The sequence below is a fragment of the Castor canadensis genome, chromosome X, assembly GCF_047511655.1.
Source record: "Castor canadensis chromosome X, mCasCan1.hap1v2, whole genome shotgun sequence".
Taxonomy (NCBI): Eukaryota; Metazoa; Chordata; class Mammalia; order Rodentia; family Castoridae; genus Castor; species Castor canadensis.
This window is the reverse complement of record NC_133405.1, coordinates 126,059,896-126,078,668: the sequence shown is the minus strand read 5'-3', so window position 1 is coordinate 126,078,668 and position 18,773 is coordinate 126,059,896.

Here is an 18,773-nt window from a genome sequence, read left to right as displayed (position 1 = left end):
TAAACTTAAAATTAAGTTTTTAAAGTCAATTTGCAGCTCCCTCTAGCCCTCCTGCCTTCAGTATGTATGGGCCTTCCTAAGCAGCGGGGACACAGACATTAACATCCAGACCCAGGCAAGACTTTCTCATTTCAAAATGTTTTGACCCACAGGTGGAAGTCCACAAGACAGACATATTCATGAGACTGTCTCAGATAACCATGTTTGGAGAAGTGCTTTGTAGGCACAGAAGGGAAGGCCATATGCAGTTATGTTACTACCTTCTTTCCTTTCAAGTGTTGAAATGAAAGCCTAACGATTCATCTAATAATTAATTAAAATACACACTTCAGTGGACTAGCCAGAACAAAACTGGCTAGTCAGGCAGTGGGAGGGGAAAAAAACTTTCTGCTTTGAGAGAGTCAGAAGCATTTCCCATTCCAAATTAAAATAAGTAAAATAAACTCCAAATGAACTCCAGTTTCAGGACTTGTGAGTAGCTGAGGAAAGAACTCTTGGGTTATCTCAGCTGTGCTGAACATTTTCTTCGGTTACTCCCATCAGCGGCTGAGCTCATTAATTTTGGAAGGCAGCCTAGTATATCTCATTAGGCTGTTTGAAATCATTGATGTCAGAACACATCACTCTTACTTTTTCATGGAGAATTAACGGATTCGAAGTCCACTCTAACCATGTTAGAATCTATGGCCCAGGAAGAAGTTGGTTTGGGACTGTTGCCTGGTTGCGTCTGACACCATCCATTGCCTCTAATGCCTGGCCATCAGCGTGCATTATGAGGGAGACAAGAAGAACCCACTGATGATGCATCTGGAGAGCTCACTAAGCTTAGAAGCATCCATTAGTAGACTCTTGTTTTAAGTGAAATGGAAGTTTGTTATTTAGAAATTCTGTTTTGAATTATTAATTTATGAAGAAATAAGAAATGCTTGGGTTTTTAAACCAGATCAGCTTAGCTCTACAAAATCTTTCTTCCTGTTTTAAGATGAGGAAAGGCTATCTGTTTGGAAGAGAATTGACTAGCTCTTGAGTACTTTGGAAAGTAGCAAGCAATGGGCCATTTAAAGTGAGTTCAGTTTATTTAAGTCTACAACCTAGTTAATAATTTTAACTCTCTGCTAACAGAGTGCCCACATAATGTTGTGAAAAGATCATAAAGCCTAGTACACGGCAACATCTGGCTGTTCATGGCCTTACTTGGTACCTTTAACCATGTACTCCACACTAACTGCAGTCACATTAAACACTTTATATATGTTGTTTTATCTTCATAGCCTTCTCATGAGCAAAATATCATTATCCCCGTTTCACATTTCATTATCAAGAAACTACCATAGAGCCATTTAGAGATTAAGTAACCTGCATAGATTCTCAGAGCTATTAAGAATAAAGACATGGGGGGAGAGTGAATGGAGAGGAAAGAGGAAGGTGAATATGGTCGATGTATTTTATATACTTGTAAGAAAACAGAACAATGAGACCTGCCAAAATCATTTTAAGTAGGGGGGGGGAGGTGGATGATGGTGGGGATGAACCTAACAGAGGTACATTGTAAGCACATATGGAAATAACACAATGAACCCCCTTGTAAAACTAATATAACTAATAAAAATGTTTAAAATAAAAAATTTAGAAACTTAATCCCTATCAAAAAAAGAATAGAAATATGTATTCACAATATCTCCAGACTCCTAAATTCAGACTCTGGAGTTTGAAGAAAAAGGGGAAAGGCCATATAAAAATTATTGATCTCTGAATTCTCTTTCATGTGGTAGAAGGACCAGTTCTTCTGCTGTATAATCCACTTCTTTAGGAGGGGACACACACACACACACACACAGATTTATACATGTTCACATACACAACAGCCCTTGGCCATTCACACCAGGACAGACAGCAGACACTCCCATTCCAGAATGCTTCATGAGCACAGCTAGGTTAATAGTAGGATAAAGTAGATAGTAACTGAATAAGTGCTCAAAGCACTAATCTGTAAAGTCAATAATGTCCCAATGGAGATCAGCTACATAGTACATTTAATTCAGATCTCCATCTGTGACTATTTATGCAATCAACAAAATCTAGATTGTTCCCACTACATGCAAGTTCACAGTAGAAATGAACAAAAATTATCTTTTAAGATTTTTTTTGGTGGTTCTGGGTTTTGAATTCAGGGCTTTGCGCTTGCTAGGAAGGCATACTGTTCATGCCTCCAGCCCTTTTGCTTTGATTATTTTGGAGATAAGGTCTCATTTTTTTGCCCAGGCCAGCCAGACTGCAATCTTATTTCAAGCTTTCCACCATCACAGGGATGACAGGTGTTCACCACCTCACCCAGCTTTTTCTGTTGAGATGGTGTCTCACAGATGCCTGAGCTAGTCTGGAACCCCATCTTCCAGATCTCAGCCCTGCATAGCTTAGGATGACAGGCACATGCCACTGAGCCTAGTTATTGGTTGACATGAGGCTCTTGTGAACTTTTTGCGTGGGCTAGCCTCAAACCTGGAATCCCCCTGATCTCTGCCTTCAAAGTAGCTAAGATTACAGGCATTAGCCACTGATGCCTGACTACAAAAATTGTCTTGATTCCAGCTCTGCTCCCCGCTAAATAACTGTTGCACTTATCTTGAAAGGCTATCATCAGAAGCACCCCAGATTAGTCTATACTGAGCTCTAATATGTCTGGACATGTTTGGATTATGGGTCTCTGCCTGCCTTGGAATCTCAAGCACTGGGCTGCAATAAACTATAAGAGAAGTCAGTCTTGGTCAATACATTGGATATATTATACACAATGATATATGATCATAGGCAAAGATTTTTACAAATCATTTAATGGCTGAAAGGACATTATTTATAACCCTTTCTATGAAAAAGCTGAAAAAGCTACTTTCTTCCCTCTGGGATCTCTTGATAGGCAGGATCTAAAATGAGCCACAAGGCCTCCATCTGATTTGCAAGGGGCACTTTTATATTCCTTGACTTAACCAAGTCTGGATTTCAAGCCCATCCAACACAGTAGCCCCTTCCTTATCCAGCTCCCACCCCAAGCAATTGACCAGCCCTTCTCTTGTGTTCCAGACTACTCAGGCCTCAGGCCTCTACTTCAGCTTTCTTTGGTATGATTTAAGTACTGTTTCTTCGTATCTCTGCAAGAAACACATTCCACAGCTCCCAGGTAGCCCTCCAGAAGTCTCCCTTACAAGGCTGAGAGCAAAGGAGGTTGCGGTCCTTCCATTCCTGAAGCCCACAAGAGTTTTTTCCAAAGAGACTTCATAAATCCCTTCTCTCCCCATTCTGAACTTTTTTCATGCCCATGTTTTAACTGAGGGTCCCAGAGTCATAGAAACAGAACTTGCACCTTCTATAGTTTCTGCCTGTAGCAGTTTGTCTCCTGCTTATTTGAGTGTCTGCATCTGTGGTATTCACATCTCAGCTGAAACTGAGGTAGAAAATTCTTCATTCTAATCAATTGTTATACAAATGACACTTGTATTAGTGATAGACAAAAACTGATATTATAAACCATATTTCCTGCATTCAAAAAAATCTCAGCCAACATTTTACCAAATTCAATATTATTTTAAAATTTTTAAACCTGTTGAAATCACCATAAGAAGGGGACTAAAGTAGAAAAAAGAAAAATAGAGGGGATGAACCAATTCAGATTATAATACATATATATATATATACACACACACACACACATATATATATATATATATATATATATATATACGGAAATGTCACAGTGAAACTCCCTGTTTCACTGTTTGTTTGTTTCTTAAACAAACAAAAATCTCTTTTTAAAAAAAACTGAAAATTGGAAGGTAAAACAATCCTGTCTGGGGGGTTGGTATTAATGGGAGGGGGGAGGATAGAAAGAGAGGGTAAAGGAGGGTGAATATAATGGAAATATTATGTACAAATATATGAAAATGGAAAAATGAGACCTGTTGAAACTATTCTGGGAATGGGAGAAGGGGGAGAGAAAGGAGAGTGATGGAGGGAGTGAATTCAACTATGACATATTGTAAGAACTTTTGTAAATGTCACAATGTACCCTTATTACAATAATAAAAAAGTAAGACTCTTGCTTCTTTAGCTCAGTCTTATCAGTATACTGACAGGCAGTGTAATTTCCCTCTGATCCTCGGCAATTTTTTAGCCACAGATCACTTTTCATCATGTAACCGGTATAGTTATTTCCAAGTCATCCCTGGGATTTGTAAGGCTAAGTATGGTGACTTATGTTTTTGTATTTCTTACTCCAAACAAATTAGTCTATATGGAGGAAAAACCCATTGGGAACCAAGTTCTGGGAGCAATTTCCAAATGGCCTTCTTACTGCTTGAGATGGGATCTGAAAAACTTTTTACCTGGGCTGGCCTTGAACCAAGATCCTCCTGACCTCTGCCTCCCAAATAGCTAAGATTAGAGGCATATACCACCACAACTGGCACAAAAGTCATTCTTAAGATGTTTAAATTGTACAAGGAAGAAGGTTTATCTCCTGGTATTTCTTTCTTGGTGGTCTTGCATACTCCACTTTTAAAAAGATAACGTATATTACTTTTATAATCAAAATATATTATTTACATATGTGTATGTTTACATACAACACATGCACATTGGAAGAGTAAGACAATAGGATAGATAATTCAAATGATCTTTATGGTTCTACCCAATAAGAAATATGATGCTAAACACATATGTAATTTTAAGCTTTCTAGTTGCCATATTAAAAAAGTGAAAAATACATACATTTAACTTGAAAATATATTATATTTAACCCAATGTATCCAAAATATTGAACTGGAGGCTCAAGTGGTAGAATGCATGCTTTACAAATGTGAAACCCTGAGTTCAAATCCCAGTCCCACCAAAATATTATCATTTTAACATGCAATCAATATAAAATTATTAATGAACTATTTTACATTCCCTTGAAATATGGTGTGTTTATTACACTTATGGGATTTCTTGATTCAGACTGGCCAAATTACAAATTCAGGAGAGCTTCAATAATGATTGCCTTATAGTAGATGAATGCTAAAGATATTTTTATTAGCCCTCATTGATTGAACATAGGTTTGTTCTTACATGCTTGATCAAATTCTGGAAAATGCAAAATTTTGCAGAAAAAAGAACTCAGTTATTAAAGTAGAGCATTCTTGTATTCATCACTCTATAAATGTTATGTTTATAAACAGAGCCTCCCCCCTCTCTTTAGTGATTTGTTAAGTCCCAAGCAGTATCCAGGTAAGCAATAAATTGCATCTCAAAAGCATGAATAAACCCCAACAGAGAACAGATTAGCTCACATCATCGGAAGTGTAGACACCACTGTTCTCCAGTGGTACTTATCTCTTGAAGCAGCACCTTCAAATCAATACTGGTTTTCTATTTTTAATGTCCTCCTGCCATTAATCTGTTCTTATGATCATTTTTCTTGCTCAACTTAGATTTGTGCAGGCATCTGAGTGTTTTGTAGGGTTTTGCCCTCTGTATGAACAGATTGCATTTCATTTGGAGCATAAGTCATGTCAGGATGTGAAGGTTGACAGTGTACCTCATTTTTACACAAAAGGGAGGTTAATTCTCACGTCTGACACATGAAAAATAAAACTTGACCATATGTATCATTTCTTATTGTGGTAAAAACACATAACATTAAAGTTGTTCTCTTCATCATTTTTAAGTATACAGTTCAGTAGTGTTAAGGATATCCTCATCGTTGTGTAATTTTATGTTTTTGAGTATTTTGTTTTAATGCATCCTAGAAAAACATGTAAGCTCTCACCCTGTGTGGACAGGTCCATTTGTTGTCAGGCCTCATTGGTTGTTGGATTGGGAAGTTAGAATTAGATCGTGTGCCCATAAAGAACCAGGGTGGCGTTAACTCCATCTGGCACTCTGTGTAATGGAGGCAGAGAAGTCATTAGATATGTGCTTATGTTTTCCACATTACTGCTTGGGTTTCAGAACACTCTGTGCAAGTGTCAGCATGGTCACCAGGCTCCTAGTGTTTCTCATGTGACCCTGGCAGCACACACCTACTTGCTTTTTAGCCGTCTGTAAACGTAAGATTCCTTTGATATAACAACTTACTGTTCAGAAAGTTTTCTAGAAGTGAAAATCATTTGGGGGAAAGAGTCATAATCCAATATAGGTGTCAAATAAGATGCAGATTTCTATGCAACAGTGTGTAACAAGCATGTATTGGGTCCCTCTGCACAGGTGGTGCTAATATTTGATTTAACTGAAGGGTCTGAGTTTTTTATATGCCTGGTTTAGAGACCCTCCCTTTTTTTCAGACCTGAGGATTGAACTCAGGGCCTCAAACGTACTAACTACTTGAGCCATGCCCTCAAGTCCTTTTGTTTTTAGTTTATTTTTCAGATAGGGTCTCTCACTTTTGCCTGGTCTGGCCTTGGACCAAGATCTCCCTACCTCTCTATCTCCTGAGTAGCTGGGATTAAAGACATGAATCACCATATCTGGTTTGTTTTAGAGCTATGGTCTTCATAACTTTACCCAGACAAACCTTGAACAAAGAGCCTCCTACACCACCTCCCTGGTAGCTGGGATTGTAGGCATGCACTGCCACATCCAGCCCTTAGAGACATGTTTAATTGCAGTTGTAAACTGAATATAGTGAGCATTCCATCACTTACGTTCCTCTGTTCCCACTCCCAAAACAGGCTGGAGAGGATCTCATAATGTCTTAAATTCTGTAGTTCCTTTTCAATCAATCACCTCTTTGGGAAAAGTGAGTGAGTGTTTATTCAAGTATATGTGTGTTCATATCCCATAAGCTTGTTTAATAGCTTAAAATGGGCATAAAGAAAAAATACCCAAAGATAACCACACCAAATAGCTGTAACATCCTGGATGTATTGCTTAATCTCTCATGCCCTCAGTTTTTTTCATCTACACAATGGCCAGACTGGATTCAAGCCCTAAGAACCATTCTAATGAAAATCATATGATTCAGTTCCCTAAATTGTCTAAATCCAGCTTATGCTCTTTTTTTGAAATCTGTTATTCCAAGCAGCTACTTCCCCTCTGTGGTTTATTAGAGCGAAACTGATATTGATGAACCACTGAGTGTGTGGCCCTGGAGGTTCCAAATTGTAGCTTGGATAAGCTTATAATTCAGTTGGTGCTAAAAGACATGAGCATGTGACAATCAGGGTATTCATGACCTGAAGACAAATCTGTTTAGGAGAGAGAAAATATTCAGTGTTGAACCAAATACATAGCCGGTAGTGGAGCTGGTAAAATGCCAACTAGAAATATCAACCTGCCCCACTGTTCACGAGTCATTGCTTTCTTTTATTTGATCTGTGGGTCAAATGTCTAAAGGGTGCTTCTGGAGAACAAGTGGCACTTTAAGATGAAAGACTACCTCGCTGGTATACCAGACAGAACATTCTCCTTTGAATTTATTTTAGTGTTGCATTTGTTTTAATTTGTGCCAACATTTTATTATGAAACTTTTCAAGCATAGTAAGATTAAAGAACTGTACAGCCAACAACTGAATGCTCACCTCCTAGATTCTATCATCACCATCTTACTATACTTGCCTTATTACACATTTATCCATCTTTCTATTCATCCATCGATCCATCTTTTTCTTTTTAAAGAAGGGTCTCAATATGTAACCGAGGATGGCCTTAAACTAAATGTAGCCCAGGCTGATCTTGAGCTCTTAATCCTCCTTCCTCAACCTCCAGAGTGCTGGGATTATAGGCATGTACTAGCATACTAGCACACCCATCAACTTTATCTAATAAGAGAATCAGCAATGACTTTCAGGGCTGGTGGAATAGCTCAATCAGTAAGAGTGCTTGAGTTCAAACCCCAGTGTTGCCAAAAACAACAACAAAAATGGATTTCAAACTTTCATGTGACCTTCCCAAATCAACTTGCCTTCCTTTCCACCTTACAGGTAACTACTACCTTGAATTTTCTGTTTATAGTGCACTTTTCTTTATAGTTTTACCATATACTTCTGAATTGCTAAAGTACATATTGCTGATTTTTTAATGCTTTTCAATTTATATGAATGGAATCATACTGTATGATGGCTAAACTTGCTTTTTTCATTTTACATTGAATGCTTGAAAATCACTTATGGTCCCTTATGAAGCTATAATTCATTAATTGTTACTGTGTTTATGCATAAGTATTAATTTATTGATTGATGGGTATTTGGGATTTCCCCAATTATTTACTATTAGAAACATTGCTACTATTTGAATATTCACCAACAAATCTAGTTCTATCATAGATACCTACGGAAGGGGTTGCTAAGTCAGGAGGGGAGTACATTCTTGACTTGACTAGATAATACCAAATTGCTTCTTAAAGTAGTCTTAGCAACTTACACTCCCACTGCCAGTACAGAAGTTTTCCAATTGCTTCATATCCTTGCCAACACTTGATTTCATCATCATTTTAATTATGTTAATTAGGGGGGATACATGAAGTAATATATTATGGTTTGGGTTTGCATTTTTCTGATTATAAATGTGGTCAAGACATCTTTTCATGTCTATTGAAAATTTATGAAATTATTTCTTCTGCTGCTCAAATCTTATGCCCACTTATTAAAAATTAGGTTGTCTTTTTCTTACCTACATTGAAGTGTTCTTCATATATTCTGAAGATTAATCCTTTTTTCTATTAATTATGTTGTAAATATCTTCTTCCAGTTTGTCTTGTCTCTTTTTGTGTGTGTTATTTTAAGGTATCTTTTTTTTTTTTTTGGCAGTACTGGGGTTTTGAACTCAGGGTCTTGCACTTGTTAGGCAAGCGCTGTGCCACTTGAGCCACACGTCCAGCCCTTTTCACTTTAGATTATTTTTCAGATAGGGGCTTGTTTTTCCCTTCTACTTTTTGCTTAAGGGTGGCCTGGACTGAGATTCTCCTACCAGTGGCCTCCCAAGTAGCAAAGACCACAAGTGTACATCACTACCTGGCTTATTTATTGAGATGAGGTCTTCTAACTTTTTGTCTGGGCTAGCCTTAAACCATGATCTTCTCAATCTCTGCCTCCCATGTAACTGAGATTATAGGTATGAACCACCACACCTTGCCTTAAGATATCTTTTATTGAACAAAAGATCTTAATGTTAATGTAATTTTGGTCTTATTTAAGAAATTCCACTGTGTTTTTTGGAGTAGTTAGCCTGTTCTAATACAACTTCTATTGCTTTAGTAATTATCCTGTGAAATTTGGTATACAAAAATTAGCACCAACATTTAAATTATGATATTTACTTTCTTATTGCAAAATACAAGAGCTCTGGAGTGCTTTGACTTTTTTTTAAACTGGAGTGCTTTGACTTTAATCACCATCCACCTAACTTACATACTACTGTTACTATCATAGTTCTTTTTTAAAAAAACTAATATTATTGCTTTTATTCTCAAGATTTTAGATTACTATATATTTACTACTTTATTTGCTCATTTTCTCTACTTCTATCTCCAACCTTCTATCTGAGATCATAACCTTTCTTTTCATAGTACCTTCTACACAAGCCCTTCAATTTTTTAATTTTTATTTTATTCATATGTGCATACATTGTTTGGGTCATTTCTCCCCCCTTCCCCCTGCCCCCTTCCTTACCCCCCTACTTCCTACCTTACCCCCCCTTACCCCTCGCTACCAGGCAGAAACTATTCTGCCCTTATCTCTAATTTTGTTGAAGAGAGAGTATAAGCAATAATAGGAAGGAACAAGGGTTTTTGCTAGTTGAGATAAGGATAGCTATACAGGGAGTTGACTTGCATTGATTTCCTGTACATGTGTGTTACCTTCTAAGTTAATTCTTCTCCAACTAACCTTTTCTCTAGTTCCTGGTTCCCTTCTCCTATTGGCCTCAGTTGCTTTAAAGTATCTGCTTTAGTTTCTGTGCATTGAGGGCAACAAATGCTATCTAGTTTTTGAGGTGTCTTACCTATCCTCATACCTTCCTTGTGTGTTCTTGCTTTATCATGTGATCAAAGTCCAATCCCCTTGTTGTGTTTGCCCTTGATCTAATGTCCACATATGAGGGAGAATATACGATTTTTGGTCTTTTGGGCCAGGCTAACCTCACTCAGAATGATGTTCTCCAATTCCATCCATTTACCAGCGAATGATAACATTTCGTTCTTCTTCATGGCTGCATAAAATTCCATTGTGTATAGATACCACATTTTCTTAATCCATTCATCAGTAGTGGGGCATCTTGGCTGTTTCTATAACTTGGCTATTGTGAATAGTGCCGCAATAAACATGGGTGTGCAGGTGTCTCTGGAGTAACCTGTGTCACAGTCTTTTGGGTATATCCCCAAGAGTGGTATTGCTGGATCAAATGGTAGATCAATGTTTAGCTTTTTAAGTAGCCTCCAAATTTTTTTCCAGAGTGGTTGTACTAGTTTACATCCCCACCAGCAGTGTAAGAGGGCTCCTTTTTCCCCACATCCTCGCCAACACCTGTTGTTAGTGATGTTGCTGATGATGGCTATTCTAACAGGGGTGAGGTGGAATCTTAGTGTGGTTTTAATTTACATTACACAAGCCCTTTCATGAGGAACTCTGTTGGTGCCAAATTCTCAATATTTGGAAATTTGTTTATTTTGCTTGTGGTCTTCATGTGTGTTGGAAGAGGGTGTCCAATTAGCCATTGTCTTAAAAAATCAGGATAAAGCGAGACTTTCATTATTAATATATTGTCCAGGAAAAAATTCCTGTAAGCAGAGTAAAGTGGAGGCTTGTCTGAGAGCTTTTGTCTTTTATCTCAGTAGAAGACAGACATCAGGTATAAAGGAGACATGATGTTACTCCCTCAGATCCCTCCATGCTGAGCCAGGAGCCTAGTGGAGCTGAAGCAGGATTGCACTGTGTTGAATCAGGTGACCTGGTCAACCAGGAGGAGGGAAGGACTGTCCATGCCATGGGTATGGGCAGACCCCATTGTGCTTCACCTGGAAGGGAAGAAGAAATGGAGTTTCCCACCAAGCCCTGATGAGGCTTCAGTATTGCATGAGTTAGGTGTCTCTTGTTCACCTGCTCAGGAGCCATTCTTCAAAGCCTTGAGCCATTGCTGGCAAGAGCTGGTTGGACTAAAGATTTGACACATTTCATAATTTTCTGGATCTGGCATCTTGCCTTGTCAACTTCTGCTGCTGCTGCCACCTAGCTTTAAGCAGCTATCACCCAAGACACCATTCTGTTGGTCTCAAGAAAGCTGGTTGCAGCAGCAGGATGAATACTAAGACTATAGAAAGGAAAGCACTCCTTTTGCTAGCTCCTTCAGTTTAATAACTAGCTTCCATTTTTAAAAACATGTAGTACAATAATTCCACACCAAGACCAGGTCACTAGCAAAGTTCTTAAAAGCAAAGTGGAGAGAAGTAAGGCCTGCCCAGAGAGAGCCTATACAGAATAATTCCCACGTCCATCTCATACCTATGAGGTCTGTTGATTTTTCTTTTTTGTTTGTTTGTTTTTTTTTTTATTGGCAGTATTGGGGTTTGAACTCAGGGCCTCACACTTGCTAAGCAGGTGCTCTACCACTTGAGTCACTTCACCAGCCCTTTTGGTATTGGATATTTTTGAGATAGGATCTTCTGAACTATTTGCCCAGTCTGGCTTTGAACCGGGATCCTCTTGATCTCTGCCTCCCAGGTAGCTGGGATTGCAGGCATTAGCCCCGGCGACCCAGCTGCCTATGAGTTCTTAATGAAAGCTGCAGTCTTTGTTTTGCATCACTAAAAGATAGTTTTTGAAACGGAGATGAACCCAGGCATCATCTGGGAGGTGCGTTAAAATTACAGATTACATCAACTTTAGTATACTTACTAAATGCTTAACCTCTGGGGCAGTGTTAGCCAACAGGAATATCATGCAAGCCCCATATGTGATCTTACATGTTTTAATCATCACATTACATAAAAAGTAGTGAACTTGGGGTGTATCTCAGTCCTACAGAACTTGCCTAGTACACACAGGCCCTGAGTTCCATCCCCAGCATCACAAAGAGGGAGAGAGAGAAAAAAAAAAAACAAGTGAAAATATTTTTAATACTGCATGTTATTTATTTAACTTAAAAATAAAAGGGAGTTTATTTAGCTCACAGTTTTGGAAGTTCAAAGTCCAAAATTGGGTGGCCCAATTAATTTGGCTTCTCATGAGGTCCTCATGGCAAAGGCAACAGCAGGGATATGTGTTGGGGCAAATGATCCCATCTATCTTGAGGCAGGAGGAGAGATTGAGAGGGAAAGAGAGGTGTCCCATGCTCCCTTTAGGGGCCACTCTCCATAAGGACCTTTCCACTAAGCACTGTCTCTTAAAGGTCCACACCACCTTCCAGTATCAGCAGCCTGAAGACCACATGAACTTTTGGCAGGAGACCCTGCTATACTCAAACCACAGTAGAAGCTAACAGAGCATCACAAATTAATGTGTACACCTGGGGGTCAGCCTGCCTGGACTCAAATCCCAGCTCTGTGTTTTGCTATATGTTATCTAAACAAAATATTTATTAATTTCAATAAGATTTTATTTAAAGTTACTCATTTTAATTAATTGTTTATTATTCAAAATAAAAAATACTTTACTTATATATTCAAAATACCATTTCAACATGCAAACAATAAAAAATTAATGTCTTAAAATTCTGTAGGTATTTTTTATTTATGGCACCTCTGAGTTTGGATTAGCCTCATTCAAAGTGCTCATTAGGCACATATGACTAGTGGGTACTGTCTTGGACACTATAGCTTTGGGGGGAGGCCCTAGAAATTTAGAAGTTCAAAAGCATCCCAGGGGATTCATCCTAATTCAGTATGGAAAATGTTGCTTTAAGGAGTAGCAGACACTAAACACTGAGCTTTTGAGCCAATTTGATGGCCTCATAGATACATATATAATGTTGGAGAGGAAGGGGCCTTACAGGTCACAATTATCCCCTTTTATAGGTGAGAAACAGAAGTTACGTGGTCTGTGGCAACTAGAATCCAGGCCTCCAGAAGTTCCATCTTATTCTTCCCACTGCCTTTGTGTGTGTGATCTCCAGACTGTCTGAATTTTGGAGGGAAAAACTGTCAAAGTGATATCTTATCCATCTACTGTACCTATTCCCTGTCTCAATCCTCACTGGATTTTGAGGAACCACTATCACTAGGCACAATATTGTGACCTACTTACATGTTATTTACACCCTCACAATGAACCTAGAAATATTAAATCTATTTTAAAGATGGGAATAGGAACATGTTCAAATTCATAAATGGCTAAGTGGCAGGTATGGTTCCTAGACCATGTCCTTCCCAGCCTGCAGTTTCTACAAACAGAATGTTTTGCCTGTATGCATTGCTAAGGCAAGAGCTGGATAGCCTGACACTGCACCAGAGGTGGCATGTGAGCCATAGCTATTCCTGATGTTCAGGAGCAGTTCTCCACCATAGCCCACCTTTTCAGAAGTTTTGCCAGTCCCCTTAACCCCTCCTATGGATATGGCCTTTTGATTTTCCCAGTCATCAAAACAAGGATGGAAAAGGTTCTCCTGCCCTTTACCTCCACCCTAGCCACGCCATCCTTTGCTCCAGAGTCTAAAACTCTGGTGGTAAGATTCCCTTGTTCTCAGTTCAAATCATGGCTGGAAAGAGTCCTCACACACAGACCTGCCATTGAATGGCTTTGGAAAGCACATGAGCTTTTTTCTCCAAAAAATGGTGAGGTTGTCATGCCTTTGCAATTGGTTTGGCAAACATCTAAGACACCTTTCCATACTTTGGGGTTGGTGTATTCTAGACCCTAGTCATTAGTTTGAACTAGAGTCAGTATTCTCAGGAAAATGAAATTGTTGTGTTCTGATCCATTTGCACAGAACTCAGGAAAACATGTATGTGTTGGGAGGTATGAGGGTGAAAGTCTTAATATATTGTGCTCAAAATAAGTAAGGAGCATAGAGCAAATGCAAGCTTCTCCCCTCACGCACACCTCAGAGTTTTTTTTTCCCCCCTAAGGGGTAACATCAGGTTAAAATCTGCAATTGATTATTGAAGTCAGTCTTCTAATAGGAAGTCAAGAAAGCCCACAGAAGGGTGAATAGCAGAAGTGGTGGCAGTGGCAGGCCTTTGCCTTTGGGACTGGGGGAATAGAGTGACCATAGGAATAGCCTCCAGGACATATCAGCAGCTATGCCTCACCCAGGAGCTTGTTAGACATTCAAATTATTGAGCTTCACCCTACACCTAGCCAATAAGACCTTCTGGGGTAGGTGTGGGCCAATCTCTGGTTTAAGCAGCCTTCCCAGCAGGTGATTCTGATGGATGCTTTTGGACTGGAATTCTCAACTAGTGGTCCATTTGGGCTTCCGCCGTGGGGGCTTGGCTTGGAAAGAAAACCCATGAGTGCCTGGGCTCCATCTCGGAGACACTGTGATCTAATTGGTCTAGAGTGGGGCCTGATGATGTGTGCCTTTGAAAGGCTCACCAGAAGATCCTAATGTACAGCCAAGGCTGAGAACTGCTACCTTAGGACAAGGATCCCAGATGCTGGGCCCAGCTCTACCTTCTTCATGACCTGGTGGGATAGTACACATCTGCACCTCAGCTCTGTCCTCTCTCAAAAGCACTGTTGGCGCAGGCCTTTACAGGCACTTGGAAGCTGAAGCAAAAGGATGGTTAGTTCAAGATCAACCTGGGCTGTAGAGCAAGACCCTGTCTCAAAAATCAAACAAAAACAAAAAGACAAAAGGCACTAGGCAGACAGTTGTCAATGATCCTGAGAGCATTTTCCAGCCAACAAGCTTGGAAGCACCAGCTGGTGGTGACCCTAACACTTCCTCCTAAATCTCTGGCTAGTGCTGGTAACTGGGGAGAAGTGCCCCTAAAAGGTGTGGTCTGAGGCAATCCCCAGTCAGCATTCGGGAATGAAAGGGCCGACCATCTGGCTGCTGACAACTCTCATCCCCAAGGAGTTGATGTGACCTGTTGAGCTTGCAGAGTCAACATCTGGAAAGTCCCAGCTCTGTTATTATCCAGAACAATAAATCAATGCAAAGAATTTCACCTTATTTTTGTAAAGCTGTTGGCAGGCCACTTAGGAAAGGTTCCCCAAATGTCTCATTATTGCTGGGTAAGGCCTTACCTTGCTACTCAGAGCATGGCTTTACTGCAGCTGAAGACCACACAGCTTAAAATGTATCCTTGGCATTTTTCTCTGTAAAAGGAAGGGGATGACCCCAATCTAGATGTAATAAACAAGCTAAATGCAATGAGAGTAAACTCCCTGTATAGCTATCCTTATCTCAACTAGCAAAAACCCTTGGTCCTTCCTATTATTGCTTATACTCTCTCTTCAACAAAATTAGAGATAAGGGCAAAATAGTTTCTGCCAGGTATTGGGGTCGAGGAGAGAGGGAGGGGGTGGGGTGAGTGTTAAGGGAGGGGGTGGGGGAATGGGGGATAAATGACCCAAACATTGTATGCACATATGAATAAAAGAAATATAAAAAACAAGTTAAATTGCACCCCATTCGTGCAATGGAATACAATGCAGCTGTGAAAAACGAGGCCACTTCCTATGTCTTATATAGAACAACCTGCTGCACGGAAGAGGGGAAAAATAGTTTTTGTGGAGTTATTTATCCTTGTATATGCAGAGACTATTTCTGGAACGATAAGCAAGAATGCTTACTTCTGAGGAGAGAGTTCAGTAGTCTCCAACAGAAGGAAGGATGCATTACTTTTCGTCATACACCCTTGTAGTTTATTTGCATGACTTTGGATATGCATTATGTTTTTACTCTAAAACTTGAGTGAAAATAACTGAAAACCTGAAAGCTTAGTCTAGACCTTGAAGCAAAATGAAATGCCTAAACTCCTTCTGGAACAAAAGGGATAAAAAGATTCTCTCTAGCCCCCCAGACTATTCTCTGTGGCACCTTCCCTGCCTGATGACACTAACTCCCAAAGTCATAATTAGTGCCTCAATGACACCCGGCACTATGTCTCATTAGCAGCAATTTTCTGCTTTCCATTCAATCAGTCTTTGACCAATATTTTTTAAATGTCCATAAAAACAAAAGACTCCATGATTGGAATCACTAAAATAAAATCTAAACCTAACCCTTCTCCCACCCTTGCCCCTAGCTTGAGAAATTATTACTTTCTGTTCCTGTTTTCCCTTTCCATGAAGTCAGTAAGTTGAAGCAGTTCCTTTTCCAAAGAGTGGTAGCAAGCACCCGAGGGTTCAGAGGGCAGACCCTCAGCCGCCACAACCCATTAGAACACAGGGCCCTAATCTTGGAAATGAGCAACAACTAAAAAAATCCTCTAAACACCTGAAATAGCGATTGGTCACTGAGCCCTACATTAACACTTTAGACTTTGTTTCTTAAGCCAGTGGCCCTCAAACTTGAGTGTGCATCAGAATCCCCTGGAGACCCTGTGAAAACACAGATGGCTGGGCCCCACCTTCTGAGTTTCTGATTCAGTAAATCTGGGACGGTGCCTAAGAATTTTCATTAATACCAAGTTCCCAGATGAGGCTGCTGGTCCTGGTCTGAGGACCACACTTAGAATCCAGGAATTAGCCTAAGGAATTGACCTTCACTGAAAACGTTACTAACTCTTTAAAATGTATTATGCTCTTAAACTTTTTGTCATGAAATTGTGCTTATCAGGGGAAATTTGTTTTATAAATGAAAAGGAGAAAGGCAAATGTATCAGCCATAATGCCAGCATCCAGACCCAACCACTAGACATTTAATTGGCTCTCTAATTCCTAATAAGCCTAACTACCAAAGTCCCCAGGGCACCATAGATTAGAAGCTGCTATCTAGAATGTCAGGGGAGCTCCAAGCAGTTTAAAAATGTGTCCCATGTGGCCTTGCTAAGTGGCAGCTGAGAGCAAAAGCAGGAAGAGGAAAATGTGAGCAGACGCTGAACCATTTCACCAGTTGACAGAATTGAGCCTGTTCTTCACCTTGACCCCATCACACACAGGGCATTATGGGACCCTAAGGAGGGGCATCCACCTCAATCAATGGGTGTGGGGAGAAGCCTTTGATAAGAAGGGACCTGAGCCCCTGCTGCATCCTAAAGGGAGAGTTGGAATTGAGCAGGCAGAGAAAAAGGGGAAAAGGCATTCCAGGTCCAGAAGCCGCTGCAGGAGTCTTCATGAATCCTTACTTCATCAGACCATCAGCAGAGATGTAGGGAAGATCAAAGAAGTGAGCCATTTGGAAGATGTGTCACAGAGAGCATCTTGGATTTCCTTCTCAAGCTTGGACTTCATCCTACAAACAATGGGAAGCCACTGAACGATGATCAAGCAAGAACATGACACAAGCAGGTGTACATTTTAAGTGGACCATGGGAGAAAGTATGAGGAGGGATGACGGGATTTTCCCAGTGGTCCAGGCCGAAGGGTGGTGAGCTCCAGTAAAGAATAGTAAGGATGGCAAGGAGGAGGGGGACTCAAGAAATACTCAGGAGGCAAAATCTGCAGGGTTTGAGGACTGACTGGGGTGGGTTGGAGGGAGATGAAGTTCAGGAAGCTGTCCCCTCTAGGGGTGTGTGGTCAGTGGCGCCCCCCACACCCGCTGAGGCGGAGCGGAATGGAAGCTAGAGTTTGTTCAGAGGGGAAGAGGATGTGTTCAAGGTGAGTCGTGATAATTTGGCGGTTTGAGATTATCATCCCATTGAATGAAAGAATTTCCCGAACTCTCTATTAAGGATAACAGCCAGTATATATCACACTTTAGAATGTTTTTTTTAAATATAAGGGTTAAAATGAAAGATTTGGGTCCCCGAAGGAACTAACTTCCACAAAATGATGGGATGTGATTTCTCTCATTTCCTAAGTGAGAGAAGTGAGGACTTGTTACAATGTAAACATGCCTTCTTATGAAGGGAATTGCATTAGTCAGGCAGCTTGTCCATCAAGAGTTTATAAATCTTTGGGGACTCAGAAGTTGTTTGCTTTATGCATCTGAATTGCTACAAAAGGGTTCTGGCTCAGCTTTTCAGTGACTTGCCCGGGGCAGAGGTGAATATAGTCATCTTCTTAGAACACAAGTGGATTTCCTAGAAAAAGAGTAGCAGGGAAGACCATGACCAGAACTGCCTCATGCTCTTGGGACCACCTCTTCACCACACAGGTCTCTTGAGAAAAGAAACCCAAACTTGCATCCAGAGAGCAGGAAGGAGCGAAAGAGTACAATTACCAGGCAGGGCCACTTCAAAGTTTACTACAAAACACTCTGAAAAAGAAAACGAAGCTTACAAAGTTATAGTTGCAATAACTGGGGATGCCAAAAGCCTACAAGAGCGTGTTAGCATCCTTACAGGCACTTATGAAGTTTGATGACCTGCAGGGAGGCATTGAGAGCCAATCTACCTGTTAAACTGGCTCTGTCCCATTAAAAAAGGTGGAGGGATGCACATGGCAATCCCCTGGGGAGCTTTAGAAAGGTCCAGTGCCCAGGCCTCATTCCCCTGAGAGTCTGATGTTATTGATCCAGATGTGGCCTGGGCATCAGGGTTTTTCAAATCTTCCCCTGTGCTTTTAATGTGCAGCCAGAGTGGAAAAGCAATGCACTCAAATCACAGTCCTGACACTTTTAAAAAGTTTTTCACAGTAGGAAAGCTGTAAATAGCTCACAGTTTAAATGTCCTTTTGGCACAATGTCCACAACTAAATTTACAAGATCTGAAAATAATTGAGTTAGTACAAAAGAAAAAAGAACTCCCATTTTTTTCAGAG